The sequence below is a fragment of the Sciurus carolinensis genome, chromosome 1 (genome assembly GCF_902686445.1).
Source record: "Sciurus carolinensis chromosome 1, mSciCar1.2, whole genome shotgun sequence".
In the NCBI taxonomy this organism is placed as follows: Eukaryota; Metazoa; Chordata; class Mammalia; order Rodentia; family Sciuridae; genus Sciurus; species Sciurus carolinensis.
The window spans coordinates 74,695,074-74,709,229 of record NC_062213.1 but is presented as its reverse complement, the minus strand read 5'-3'; positions in this window follow the sequence as shown (position 1 = coordinate 74,709,229).

The following is a 14,156-nucleotide window of genomic DNA, read 5'->3' as shown; positions in this document are numbered from 1 at the left end:
AAACACATAAGAAATTAGACCTTAATAGACTATAGCTAGCAGCCCAAACAAACCTGAATAAGTCCGCCCTCCCCCAGGCACTTTTTTCTCTTCACCTCTAATTGATATGACCACATGAAAGAAACCTGGGTTCCAGCATCCTCCCGTTTAGATGAGAACGTTCTGATAAGGTGTGAGAGCTCTAGTTGTAAGGTATAAGTTTCTGTGCGGATGATATCAGTTACGCACAGTGGGTGATTTAGTTCAAACAAGGCGGGGACGTTTATTTTGATGCTTCACAGGAAGACTGGGGGGAGGGGAGAGGAAAAGAGAAAAGGCTTAAGGCTTCCTGCATTCAAATGTGTGCATCTGTTTCACTTTTACTATCTTCAAACAACTGAGATAAAATTTCAATTCAAAACTTGTTTCTGAAGCTTCAGTTTACCGAGAAGAAAGTGCAGCTCTATGAAAATACAGAGAGGGACCAGTTCTACTATAATCTGAATTGTGGATTTTGCAACACAGTTGGACTCAGATTTCAAACAATTGGCAAAAAGAAAATATATTAGGAAAGTATGCACATTAATCATTTCATATTTATCACATGGTACTGTTCTAAATAACCAAAACACCATGGGAGTTTGGGGAGATTTGATTATCTTTATTTTTTCATCTATCCAGGAATGTATGGTAATTACCTACTGCTTCCTTTTATTAAGTGTTATAGTAGCTCCATAAATAACACATCTTTTTCTCTGAAAAAATTGCAATCCATGCTTTTTAAAATCTGACACAGGATTTGTAAGATTATTGGTAAATGATTCCATGCTATGTAATCTAAGGAGCCATTCTCAGGTCTTGGGTATTTGCTTCACTTTGGACAAGTCATTTAATGACTCTGGACTCATTCTTCCAACCTGGCTGACTGGATGTGAGAATGAAAGAAGATAGATCATGTCCATCTCAGGCACACAGTGAGTGTCCAACAAATTGTAGCTCCATAGGGGAGGAGAAAATCATTTTCTCTCTACCTAAGCTTCATATTTCTTAGTTGTGATGGAGTCTTGTAACAAAAGACAGATGGAGAAGGGAAAAACAAATTCAGTAACATGTGTATCTTGTGCTTCTATAAGAGATACCTAGAAAAATGATAGATAGCTTGGAATTAATCCTTAAATACCATCCTTTAATGCAACGCTGAAGGGTGTGGGCAAGTTCAGAAATGGGGATGTGACCAGGAAAGCCTTCAGGTTGGTGCCTTTCTCTATTGACAAGAATCTCTACTGATTTAGAATTATCTTTCCCTTCTTGACACTGGTAGGGAGACACCCTTACAAATGGAGATTTCCAATATAGACGTAAATTTCTTTTACAAAAAGGTAATTTCTCTTGTTTTCTGAGCTTCTAGCATGCATTCTGGTTCTCAAAATAACCACCTCAAAATAATTCTTATACTACAAAGGCATAGTTTAGACATGTTTCTGTCTCCAACAATCAGCTTTCAATGTGGCATCTCCTGATCCTCTATGTTCCAATATCAAAATAGTTAATAGGACATGGTATGCTTTGCATTATTTCTTATATTTTTTTCTCTTCACTTTCAGGTATCCATCATACTCCTACCACAATTATTTTTTCTGAACCACTGTTAATATGGCTTTCCTACTCAAAGCCATTTGTCCAAAGCCACATTTTCCAATATTTCTTAGTAACTGTTTCTTTTATAAAAAAATCTACATATAGAATGCATACAAAAGCACCATTTTAGTAAAATTAATTTGCTTTATAAATTCAACATTATAACATTTACTTTAGGAAACAAGAACACAAGAATAAAAAGAACTTTAAAAATATCATTATTTTAATGTTTTATAATAATTTTCAATTGACAGCTAGGAATTAGAGTGAAGTCCTGTATCAATCTCAGCATGGAAGTAATTGTAGACTTTTTTTTGGTTGTCTGGAATAGAGGCAGTGTTGATTCACATAGGTAAGTAGTCATGAATGATGACAATTCCTTTTTATATCCCAGTTTATAATCTCCTGGTTTAAGTAATTTAGCTGGTCTGGAAGCTTGAAAGGAATACTGACAAATTTTGTTTATTTTTCAACTGTTAATTTTCTTCTGCACTATAGTGGGAATCACCAACTAAATCTGTTGGACGGATTCAAACTTTATTTTTGACAGAAACTTTTATAGTTTTTAAACACAATTTCAGAATTTATTCTGACTCAAGTTGTCACAGAACCTTTTACCCATTCTTGTTTCCTATATGTTCTTATTAACATTTAATATTATTCATTTGGTAGAATACTTTGGTTCCTCACTCTGCCCCTAGGATATACTCTCCTCCTCAAAAATTCCCAGCTGTGAAAGGTGATATGCTATGGATCTTAAAATATCAGAATGTGGCTGTGCTTTTTCCATGCATGTTTATGAATGTTTAACCAGGCATAAAATTCCAAGGACACTGTCCCTTTCCTCCAACTCTACCTTCTGACTTCTAGTGTTGCCGATGAGCAATCTGGTAGAAGTCTAATTGTTTTCATTGTTTAGGCCTCTCTTACTCTCTCAAGAAACTTGTAAGAATTTCTCTTTATTTTGTAGTTGAGTAATCTGCTGTATTATGACTAAAGTTAGCATCTTTCTGCTCCTAGTGGGTGGTCCTTTGAAATTGTCATTTGTTCTCCAGAAGGAGGACCCAGTCCTTGTCTCAACTAATCCCGTTTTTTTCCTATAACCTGTTCTCTCATTTTAAATTATTTCTCATTTTATCCCAGATTCCAGGAATGGCAAGACATGCAGGCAACCAACTCATGCTAGGAACCAAAACTGTCTCCCAAGCTATGGAAGTTTCTTTGGTGACGACAGGATCCCTCAAAAGCAGATAAAGCAGATTGTAGCCTGACTCAGATTGCTGTGTATCTCTGCCCCACCCACCTCTGCTTTCTACCTTCCCCTACATAATGCTGGAGCTATTGTCATTATGGGAAAGACAGATTTCTTAGGAGATCACTAGACCTACTGTCTTCCCAATATAACCACACAAAAATAAATTTCCTGATTCACTGTCACTCAACTCTTTCTCCTGCTAATTGAACTTTCAAGGTGACAGGTGACTGAACCTGATCTGTTGGGATTTGCAGAGTCAAGCCTCTGACCTAGGACTCCAGTAACAGGCTGAAATTTAACTGGCATTTTAGTAAGGTCTTCTATTTAAAATTCATGTTTGGTCAGTAAGAGTACTTTCAGGTTGGCTCTTTTTCCACAATACACCGCATTTGTTGGGGATTCTTTGAGTATTCCCTTACTATCTGGCATATTGAGATGCTTCAGGGTCATCTTGTATGTTTGTAGTCCCAGTTCTAGAATTAGCTGTTTTTCCAAGGAGTCAGAGTTTTTTCACAGGAAAACCATATTAGAAACCAAGATCTAGGCATTAGGTATTCCTTGTACTTTAATAGTTATATTGCTTCCAGACTCACAGTAAACAGAGGAGAAATGTCCATTGACCATGTGCACATGCTTATCTCTCATTTTTTTCTCTTTCTATCTCTCTGCATCTGTATTATGCTAAAGATGAGTTCATACTGGGTCTCTAACGTAGAAACATATAGCTCATTCTAGCATTTCCTGCTTAAAATTCCCTCTTTGATAGTCAGATATCTGGTTCCTATCATACACCATCCATTTTTTATTTGTTCAGTCTCAGTATATTTATTACATGATTTCACAATTTTAACCCATATCCCAGAAAATTATTTTCAATTATCATTATTATTTTTTGAAAAAGATATTTTCAATTATCATTATTATTTATTTAAAAATCTTTTTGGAAGAATTTTATTGTTTGTATATTTCAGCATGTAGGCTTACAGATAATTATCTGCTTTATCTAATGGAAAATTATTTTCTTTGTAGAAAAAAGTGATTAACTTTTATTTTCTTTGTAATATTAATATCTTTAATGCCAGACAATTAGTCGTATTGACTGATTGAAATTCTGTAAACCTCAGCAATAATCACAAATAATTTGAAGTCCTACAACTTGAAAACCATGACTAAACAAAGTGATCCTGTTATGTGACATTAACCAATGCAATTATTAAAGATACCTTCTTAATTATTATTATTTGTTAAAAATAGAACTATGGAGACATATTTAGGAAACAATGTTTCTTTTCATTCTATTTTCCCCATCATATCACCTGTGATATGGACAGTAAATTGATTTGGAGATTATCATGGAATCACTTGGTAATTCATGACTTCTAATTTGTGTGGTCATTTTAAAAAGTTAGGAAATTAAGAACTACTTTATTTTATTGAATTGAAATTACATATACAAAAGATGTCTTTTTTACTAAAATATTGTTTTATTTCACTTTATTCTCTATGAAAATATCATTAATCTTTATTAAGTTAGATCTGAAGAATTCCAAGACAAGTTTTATATGTTGGTTTCTTCACTAGTTGAATGTGTGCCAACTCTCTCACTAAAAAATAAGCCTTTGTGAAAATATTGCATAAAACAGAAACAATGGATGTGCCTGTCTTGTTGGAATTAGCAGATTGCATTTTCCAGTAGATGATTCATATAATATTTTTTTCAATTTCAGTAGCCAAAAGTTTAATAAGCTCCTACCTGATAACAGCTTTTGTAACACGTGTAATACACTAAGTTATTTGAATAGCATCGAATTAAACTTAAATCATGCTTTCTAATATTGTTATTCAGTTTTTCAGGCTGAAGTTAAAAGTTTTATTTTTATACACACTATACATATTAGAAAATGATGTTATCACTTAGCATGAACCATAGAAACTCTTGCAAAATTCAATGCTTAAAAAATGGTGAGGTTGAATTTATTTTATTGCAATTAAACATGAAGGAAAATTAAAAAGCATCATAGCATTTTTAACTCCCAAAAACTAATTGACAAAAACTGATTTTACTTTGTATTATTATTATGGCCCAAGCTAGTTAAATTGTCAAGTGACAGTAAACTTTGATTCGTCATTTCTTCTTGAAACTAGTCCAACTTATAAGACAGATTATCAGTTTCCTTTAAGAAGTGACTATCCAGTTTTAAGGGTAATTATTTTATCTCACAGAACATAAAGGTTTAGCATTTATAAATATAAAACTTGTACACAATAAAGTCAGATCTTTCCATAAGTCCTAAAAATAGCTTTAACATATTTTAGCATTTTCTGATAATCAGTAGACATACTTAGCATGGAATGTTTTAAAAATAATCAATAGAGTGCTGTAGACTTTCTAATAAATGTTTTTTTTCATTATAAATTCCAATAATTATGCAGAGTCATAATGAGAGAACATGGTTGTAGTTACTGTATTGATGGATTCTCAGGAGGTTAAAATTTGGCAGATTTATGCTCGTTTATGTCATCTTTAGTCACAGAATTAAAAAACTAGTTAAAAATGTAATTTATTTGGTATCTAAATAAAGTGTCTGGTGAACCTCAAAATTCTTCTCAGAAGTCTGGGAATTTGTGGTAGACATTTTGGTTTTTTGTTTGTTCAGTTGTTTGGGGTGGTGTTAGAGATCAAACCCCAGACTTTGTGCATGCTAGGCAATTGCTCACATCCCCAGCTCCATGTGGTACATATTTCAGAAGCAACCTATAGAATTAAGTCCAGAATCATCACCTACTTTTCAGGTCATTTTTTTTTTCTGACTCCTGACATCTAGTTGGTTACATCTCCTATATGTAAATGGCCTGTCCCGCAATGGCATTTTCCTGGACTTTCACATTCTTTTCCACTTATTCAGTTTAGAGGAAAACAAATATCTTTCTTTTCTATCTTAATTTAGTAGCTGAACCTCCTTTTAAGAAGATGATTAACAAAAGTGAAGCATACAATGCACTGTACTTAAGTTTTATGTGATAGGGGAGACTTCACAAGGAAATGAAGACCCAAACAGGCACACATGTACACTTTGATGCCAGGTTCAATGAAACATATATTCATAGAGAAGTGTCACTGGACAGGGGTGTGTGATCTAATGTAATAAACCAGGGGGAACTTAGCAAGACTTCTTTCTTCTGAGTCTTTTCTGTGTTTCTGTATCTTCAGAGATAAGAATGCTTTTTTCCCTCTGATTACAGAAAAGGTGCTGCTTGTTTAAGGGTCTTTGAACCTGCTTCAAGAGAAGTTAAAAATATCATCCTAGGATTCATGACATGCTCCAGGGAAGAATGAGGAGAGGTAAGGGCAACCTTCCTGTTTCTGTTCTTTTTTCAAATGCCAAGATGCCATATGTTGGGTTGGCATTTTCTGAACCTTATCAGTAGCTTTGTCTTGCCCTTATTTATACCAGATATGTTTCTTTCTCTTGGTCTTGTTGCTTATTAACTTTAATGTGAAGACATAGTTTAAAAGTCTGGTCTTTTGTAGCTGAGTGATTTTTCATTCCACACTCTTTGGGGACTGCAGGCTTTGCTGCCTTGCTGCCATGTTCCTATTCCTCCCATGCCCAGAAAGGAGGAGACTTGGGTTCCTGCAACACACAGGGAGTGCAGGGACAGACTCAGTCCCCTCAGCCCTTCTCCAACTGCTTCCCAGGAAGGCTTGACTGACTTTCTCAGTCAGAGTCTGAAATGGATTGAACTACATTTCAGTAGTGAGCACATTGGAAGATCATGTGTGTCTGCCTTCCTTCTTCAGGGTCCTGAAACAGGTATTTGAAACAGGCCTTTGGCACTTGTAGAACTATGACCACCTGGAACCAGTAGCATATCTGCAGGGTATGCTTTATTGAGGAGTGGATGAAATCTATATCAAGGGTGCTTAAGGACTTTATTGTTTACTGCAATATAGTTTACAGAGATCCCTACATCTTTGGGGTTGAGAGATGCTTGTCCAGATTAATAAAATCATATATCATTTTTCATTTCTGTTCCATCCTTTAATGTATATGCCATGAGATAAAAATCTGAAGGAAGACAGAATAATAGGATCCTGGAGTATCAAATACCTACCATGCCTGTTCCCTTTTATCAAGATGTCAGTCTCCTCCACCAACTGGTGTTCAGACTCTGGAAGATGGGGAGGGTATCTGTTATGATTTTGATTTTAAGTATTCCCCTAAAGATTTGTTTGCCAGTCAGTGGAACTATTGGAAGGTAGTAGATCCTTTAGCAGGTAGAGCCTAGTGGGAGCAAGTTGTCATTAGGGGTGCACCCTTTAAGAGGATATTAGGAACCTTCCCCTTCCTCTCTCTCTCTCTTTGATTCCTTGCCATTGTAGATGATCAACTTTGTTCCACCAGGCATTCCCTGCCATGACATCCTGCCATGCCATGGATGCAAAAGGAGCAGAGTTAGCCAAATCTGGCATGAAAACTCTGAAATCACAAGGCGAAATAAGTCTTTCCTGTTTATAAATTGTTTGTCTCAGGTATTTTGTCACAGCAATTACAAGTTGTCTAACATAGTATCACTGAACAATTGGTGACTGGCACATAGGCAAGATAGAAAAGAGGCCATGTTGCAAGACTGTATTTAATAAATATGTTGTCAAATGGTCCTTATAGAGATTGACCTGGTGTGCTATATGAAGGGGATTGCAAGGGAAAGGAGAGAGATGGAGTAGAAAGACTGGAGGCAGCACAAGCAAAAATTATTAATAGCAAGGACCCTGGACCTGGACCAACCTGTTGCATTTGGTGTTTTTGTTTTTGTTTTTTTTTAATCTTATTTATTTGTTTAATACTAGGGATTGAACTCAAGGTTTCATACATGTTAGGCAAATGCTTTACCATCAAGTCTCCAGCTCTAGACAAACCATTTAATTCTGATTTTAATCCCTTACTAGCTATAGCACTTTGAAAAAGTTACTTAAAAATAGGAGTAATCATGGCACACATAATATTTTAATGGGATTAAATAATGCTTATAAAGAAATTTAAACCATTTTAGCCCTTAATAAGAACATGAGTGTGTATAAATCCATCAAGTAATCAATAGGATAATTAAGATCAAAGTAGTACTGATGATTTGAGCCTCAATGATCTACTTTAGAAAGTAGGGTGGGAGATATGCAATTGAAGGGGAAGAAAGTGTTTATTACTTTTTGGTTCCTTTGGATCAATAAACTCTGACTTTTCATCCATAAAGTTGATAGTTATATGAGCCTCTAAAGTTGTTCCCTTCCAAATACCAGTTTGTGAGCTTATTTATATTTTATCACATTTGGGAGAGGCAACTTGATGGGGTGTCTGTTCATCTTGGTTGGTCTCCTCTGACCTTTTAAAACAGGGTCTTTATGGAAAGATGAGATCTTTATGGCAAATTGTTTACAAAGGAACATTTTGAGCCAAGAACATCCTAAAATTTCAAAAAGTATTACAAATATCTTTATGACTAAAAGAAAATGATTATAGTTATAGTTAATGCAGATATGAAATTACATTGATACCAAGTTTTCAATGAAATAAGTAAACCTAGAAGGTTTGACATAAAATAAAGAAGGTACAAAAAACTAAGAATTTTTTTTCCCCTAAGTCAGGGCACATATGATATGGTTGTTTTTAATGAATTGCAAAAAGGCACTGCTTGCAAAAGGATGAATTACAAAAAGGTAGCTTGCCTTTCTGGAGGATGTTTGCAAAGCCAAGCTGGGCTGAATAGCAGTAGCTCCTCTTCCACCAATGTGGGAACATGTGTGTGGGCACAAAATGCCAACCACATGTAGAGGCCCTGATAAGCATCTATCAAAAGAAATATGAAATTGTGACTAATTTTGAATAGTTTGAAGTTACGTTTCAACATAACTTGTTAATTAGATGATAGGTGCCATTTTGATTTACTACAAATAATACAAAAATTATAAGGTGAAAGTCCAAAAATCATTTCTTGGGAGCACCCACTATACCTAGCATTGCAATAAGCTCTCAACTTTGAAAACAAAATGATGGTCATGGAGCTCAAACATCTATTTCCTACTACAAAATAAATGTTTAAAAATCAACTATTCATAATCTTAAATAACAGCTGTGAAACTCAAATAACATAGATGATAAAAACATGGAAACTCTAAAATGCTTTAAAATGTTAGTTTTTGCAGTTTTAATTATGCAGTTTTAATGATTTATGGTTAATTATTCTAAATCAATATACAACAGTAGTACTAACAATAAATATACTAATGAACAGAGAAATTAAAAAAATGATTCAGTGCCATCTTTGTTTTTGGAAAGTGATTATAATTTAAGCCTGATTAAATCACGCTTTCAAAAACCATGATTCCATAGATCAGATTTAGACTCTAATTTTTTAAATGTAATTTTTTTTAGAAAAAACAATTACAAATTATCAACTTGTTTTATGTACTTAAGTTTTCCATATATCTGTTTATCTGAAAGTGAAAAGCAAATTCTGATGTATCCATATCACTCTCATCAAAGTAATAATTATCAATATTTTGCATTTTCTTGTCTTTTTTACATTGAAAGTAGTATAGAAGCACTTTAATGGTTAATTTTAACAGAGATGAGAATCAATCTGTATACATATAATTATGCTGAGAAGATTTTTCCCCACCTATCTAGAGTTCCTAGATTCCCAGTTTTTGGATCTTCATAGTTTTCTAACTCAATCAACAGAAAATAGGATTTAATTAATCAATATTTATATTTAGTTTTCTGGTTTTTGACTATTATGTAAATTCAACAACCAGCTAAAGATACACCCTGAATGCTAAATTGTGAATAAAAAATGTCAAATACTTATTCAATATTGTGTTTGAGAATATTTATTGATATAAATTATTTACCCATTTTAATTGCTTTGCTGAGTATTTTTTTCAGTCTCTCATTTTTATTTACATTTCATGTGTCTATTCACATTCCAACCCAATATAATCTATACAGGTTGTCCATAAGAGTTCATATTGTGAACTCCATATGCAACATATTTCAACAAATATTTCACACCAGAAGTGAATTGTAAGCATGTAAAATTTTTGTGAACTGGGCTGTAAAATATCAGAAGCAATACACTCTATCCAAGTTGACAGCTGATATCTGATCTGAAAATAGTGTATTTTCCTTCAAATGTCGGTCTCCTGTCACTTTGCATTGCATTGATATAAACAGCTATACAAGAGGAAAATTACTGTGAAAAATGAAATCTTTCTTTTATAAATAATAATAACTAACAAAACAAAACAAACAGGAATAAACACTGTGCCAACATTTTTAATATCTGAAATTCTGCCTCCCTCTAAGAGTGTGATAACCTATTTGTAAAATGTGTTAATCTCCTACTTTTGCTCTAATAAAGAGCCACAAATTTGGTGCTTAAGGCACTAAGCAAAACAGATTTATTGTCTTAAAGGTCTGGAGGTCACAAGTCAAAAATGGGTCTCACTGGGCTAATATTAAAGCACTAGCAGTGTATTACTTTCTAGAGGTTCTAGGGCAGTACGACTGATACAGTTAGCTAGATAAATGATAAATAGAAAATATATCTATATATATCAAATATATAATGTATATGCCAAATATATATTATATATATTTTTGGTTTTTGTCACTGGCTTCTGGCATAGCACTTCGCAAACTCTTGGAATTGCCACAGTGGAGAGGCTTTTTCTTTAGTATGCTCATGAGTGACTCTGAGATAACTTCCCTAGATAGCTTTAGGATGGGAGCTGGTCACCAGAAAGAACAAGCTTTGATTTTAGGAGTGTTGGATCTTTCAGTCCCAACTCCTTGTCTAGGAAGAGCTACTGGAGATTGAGTTTAACATCAATGGCAAATGATTTAATCAATCACACCTATGGAACAAAACCTTCATAAAAACTCAGAAACAATAGGGTTCAGAGAATGTCTGTGTTGGTGCACATAGAGGTGCTAAGAGGACAGGGTGCCCGTAGAGGCCAAGGAAGCTCCATTCAGTAGCTTCCATCACCATAGTATCCTATGCATCTTTTCCATTTGGCTACTTTTAAGTAAAATTCTTTAAAACAAACTATTAATAATAAAGTATTTAGTTGAATTTTATGAGTTGTTATAGTGTATTATCAAACCCAAGGAAAAGATTATTAGGTCACTAGAACACCAAAATTTGTAACTGACCTGGGTATTCCATTGGCAGCTGATCCATGAAGCATGACAATCTTGTGTGACGGAGTCCTTAAACTATAGAGTTCACACCAATCAAGCAGATGGTGTCAGAATTCAGTTAAATAGTTGGATATTTATTGGTGTCAGAGAATTGGAAAAGTAGTGTTGAATCCACATATTTGGTGTGGAGGGGAAAATATTTTTTCAAGGAAAACCCGATTTTTTACCTTTTCTAGTCTTTAGAGGCTGCTTGCTTCCCTTGATCCATAGCCCCTTCCATCTGCAAAGTCACTAATAGCTGGTAGAGTCTGTATCACACCCTATTCCTTTGACACTGACTCTTTTATCTCCATCCTCCATATGTAAAGAACTCTTGAGATTAATATTGGCTTCTTGGTAATCCAGTGCAATCTTGCCCAAAGGGCAACTAATTAGCTACCATAAATCCATCTGTAATCTTAATTTCTTTTTGTTATATAAGATAACAATCACAGACATGGGGGAATTAGGATGTGGAAATCTTTGGAGGAGTCATTATTCTGGCTATTACATATGGGGATAGTCAGGAATATGTTCTTTCATAGGAAAAAATAACCTGGTTACATAGCAACCTACAGAATGTATTACATAAATACAAGGAGATTATTCAAATTATTTTGTGATGTTAGAATTTTTTATATAACCAATGAGTACTTGAATATGTGAAAAAGAGATTAACAGCTAAGTCCTCAGAAGATGTGACTTCCAGTACTTGTTGTACTCTGCCTAATGACTTTAGGAAGACATATCAGCCATTGAATTTTCTCTTCAATGGGAATGAGAACATCAGCAATAATTCAAGAACATTTTAAGAAAGTGAAGTAAAATAATATATATGTGAAAATATTCTGGAAGCTACATAGCGTTATTCTAACATTTTTTATATAGATCAGCAATTGACTGGAGTTCAGAAAATTTATTAAACAAAAATCATTAGTTATTATGACATACTTCAATGCTATATAAACTGAAGATTCGCTCCTCAAAACAAAAATTTCCCCTATAAACCTCTTTACCCGTCCTCCCCCATCTTATAGTCCTTCTGCCCTAATCACTGTTAAGAGAAAAAACCAAAAGCAAGAAAGCTTTGGAAAACACAGTGAAAAGAAAATAAGTAAAAGTTTATGGAACAGATATTTCAGTTTTTTTCCATTGGGAGAAAAACTGATGAGAATTTAGTAATTGTCTTCAAGAAGGTGAAGTCTTATACCACAAAGAATAGTGACAAAATAAGAAACAAGCTTAAGGACAAGAGATTTAGTTTAGGCCTCAGAAATAACTTCCAAAAATGAAAGTCAATAACGGTTAAAATGGGATGCTAAAAGAGTTTTATGTCTTCCTTCTTTAGAGATCTTTAGAAGATAGTGGAAGTATTATAAAGAAAGTTAAATATCTCTGACTTCATTTTAAAAGTAACAAAAATGAGTCTTTACTGAAGTAACATTTTCAGCACCAAAATACATTTTGTTCTTTTTCAAAATATTCAATCTCCCTGTAGATAGATAGATGGACTGATTGATAGGCCCCATTTGTTCTGTTTCTCTGGCAAACCCTGACTGACAAAACCAGTCTTAGGAACAATGACACTATGGGCTTTCACACATTAATGTTTTGGAGGACATGTGTACATCTCCCTAGGACAGATTTTCTGAGTATGCATATTTTCAACTTATTAGGGGACACACACTGTTTTCAAAAATAGTTTCTTTGCTCCAACATACACAATTTGCACAAATTATGTTTGTGAGATTCATCCATGATGTGAATAATCACAATTTATTACTTATTTTAAATAATTCTAACCCCTATTGTGATTTGGTTTAGAATTACTCTGAATTTAAAGATTATGTGTAGGACAAATAAATCTTTTCTAGGTTGACTATTGCAACACAGCAATATAAAGTTGTTTTCCACTGACTGGGATTCTCTTTCAATATCCTTCGAGAACATTCCTATTTTCCTCTATGAGGGTTTTGGTACATCTTCACAATTTTTCCTAAGTGGTATATAGGTTTAATCAGTAGTGTGAATAATATTTTGTTTTTATTTTCCCTAAATACAGTACACAGAGTAAAATGGACATAAAACATGCATGGAAAGTTTAACACCTGCATATAGTATAAACTGAAGGGAAGAACAAAAGACAAATAAAACTCTCCCAACACACTCCTCCTGTTCCTTCTCCAAAATAACTCCTTTTTAAAAATAATCCCGCAAAGTATGGAGAAGGGAGGGATAGAGAGAGCATGATTAGTGGGTACGGGGATGAAAGTTAGATGGGAGGAATAACCTCTAACATTCTATAGCACCGTCGGATAACTATGGTTCACAGCAATTAAATGAATATTTCAAAATAGTAGAGAAGATTTTGAATGTTCCTAAAACACAGAAATGATAAATTTATGATTTCATAATATGTTGAGTACCCTAATCTGATGGTTACACATTGCATTTGTATATCAAAATATCCATTGACCTCATAAATATGTACAATTAGTCAATTAAAATAAAATATATTGAAAATAAAACAACCTCCTCTATATTCAGTGGTAACTATTACCTATGTTGGCATAATCACTTCTCTACTATTTTATTACATAATTAGATACCTATAAATGGTAGAGTCTAGATTTGCCTGTTTTGAATTTTACTTTCATAAAAAATATAATCCTTTTGTTGCCTATTTCTTTGTTCAAAATACTTTTTTCTGAGATTCATCCATGGTATGTGAATATATCACAACTTATTATTTATTTCACTGTGCTCACCTGGTTATCAGTTTTATGTGTTAATCTTTTGGGTTATCCTAATTATTTAATCAAATACTCATTCAGATATTATTCTGAAGGTGTTTTGTAGATCTGGCTTGCATCTACACTTGGATGTCTTTTTTTGTAGGAAATTACCCTTGACGATGTGGGCAAGTTCATTGCAATCAGATAGTCAGAGACAGATAGATGATAGAGATAGATAGATAGATAGATAGATAGATAGATAGATAACTAGATAGATCCTATTGTTTCTGTTTCTGTGGAGAACCC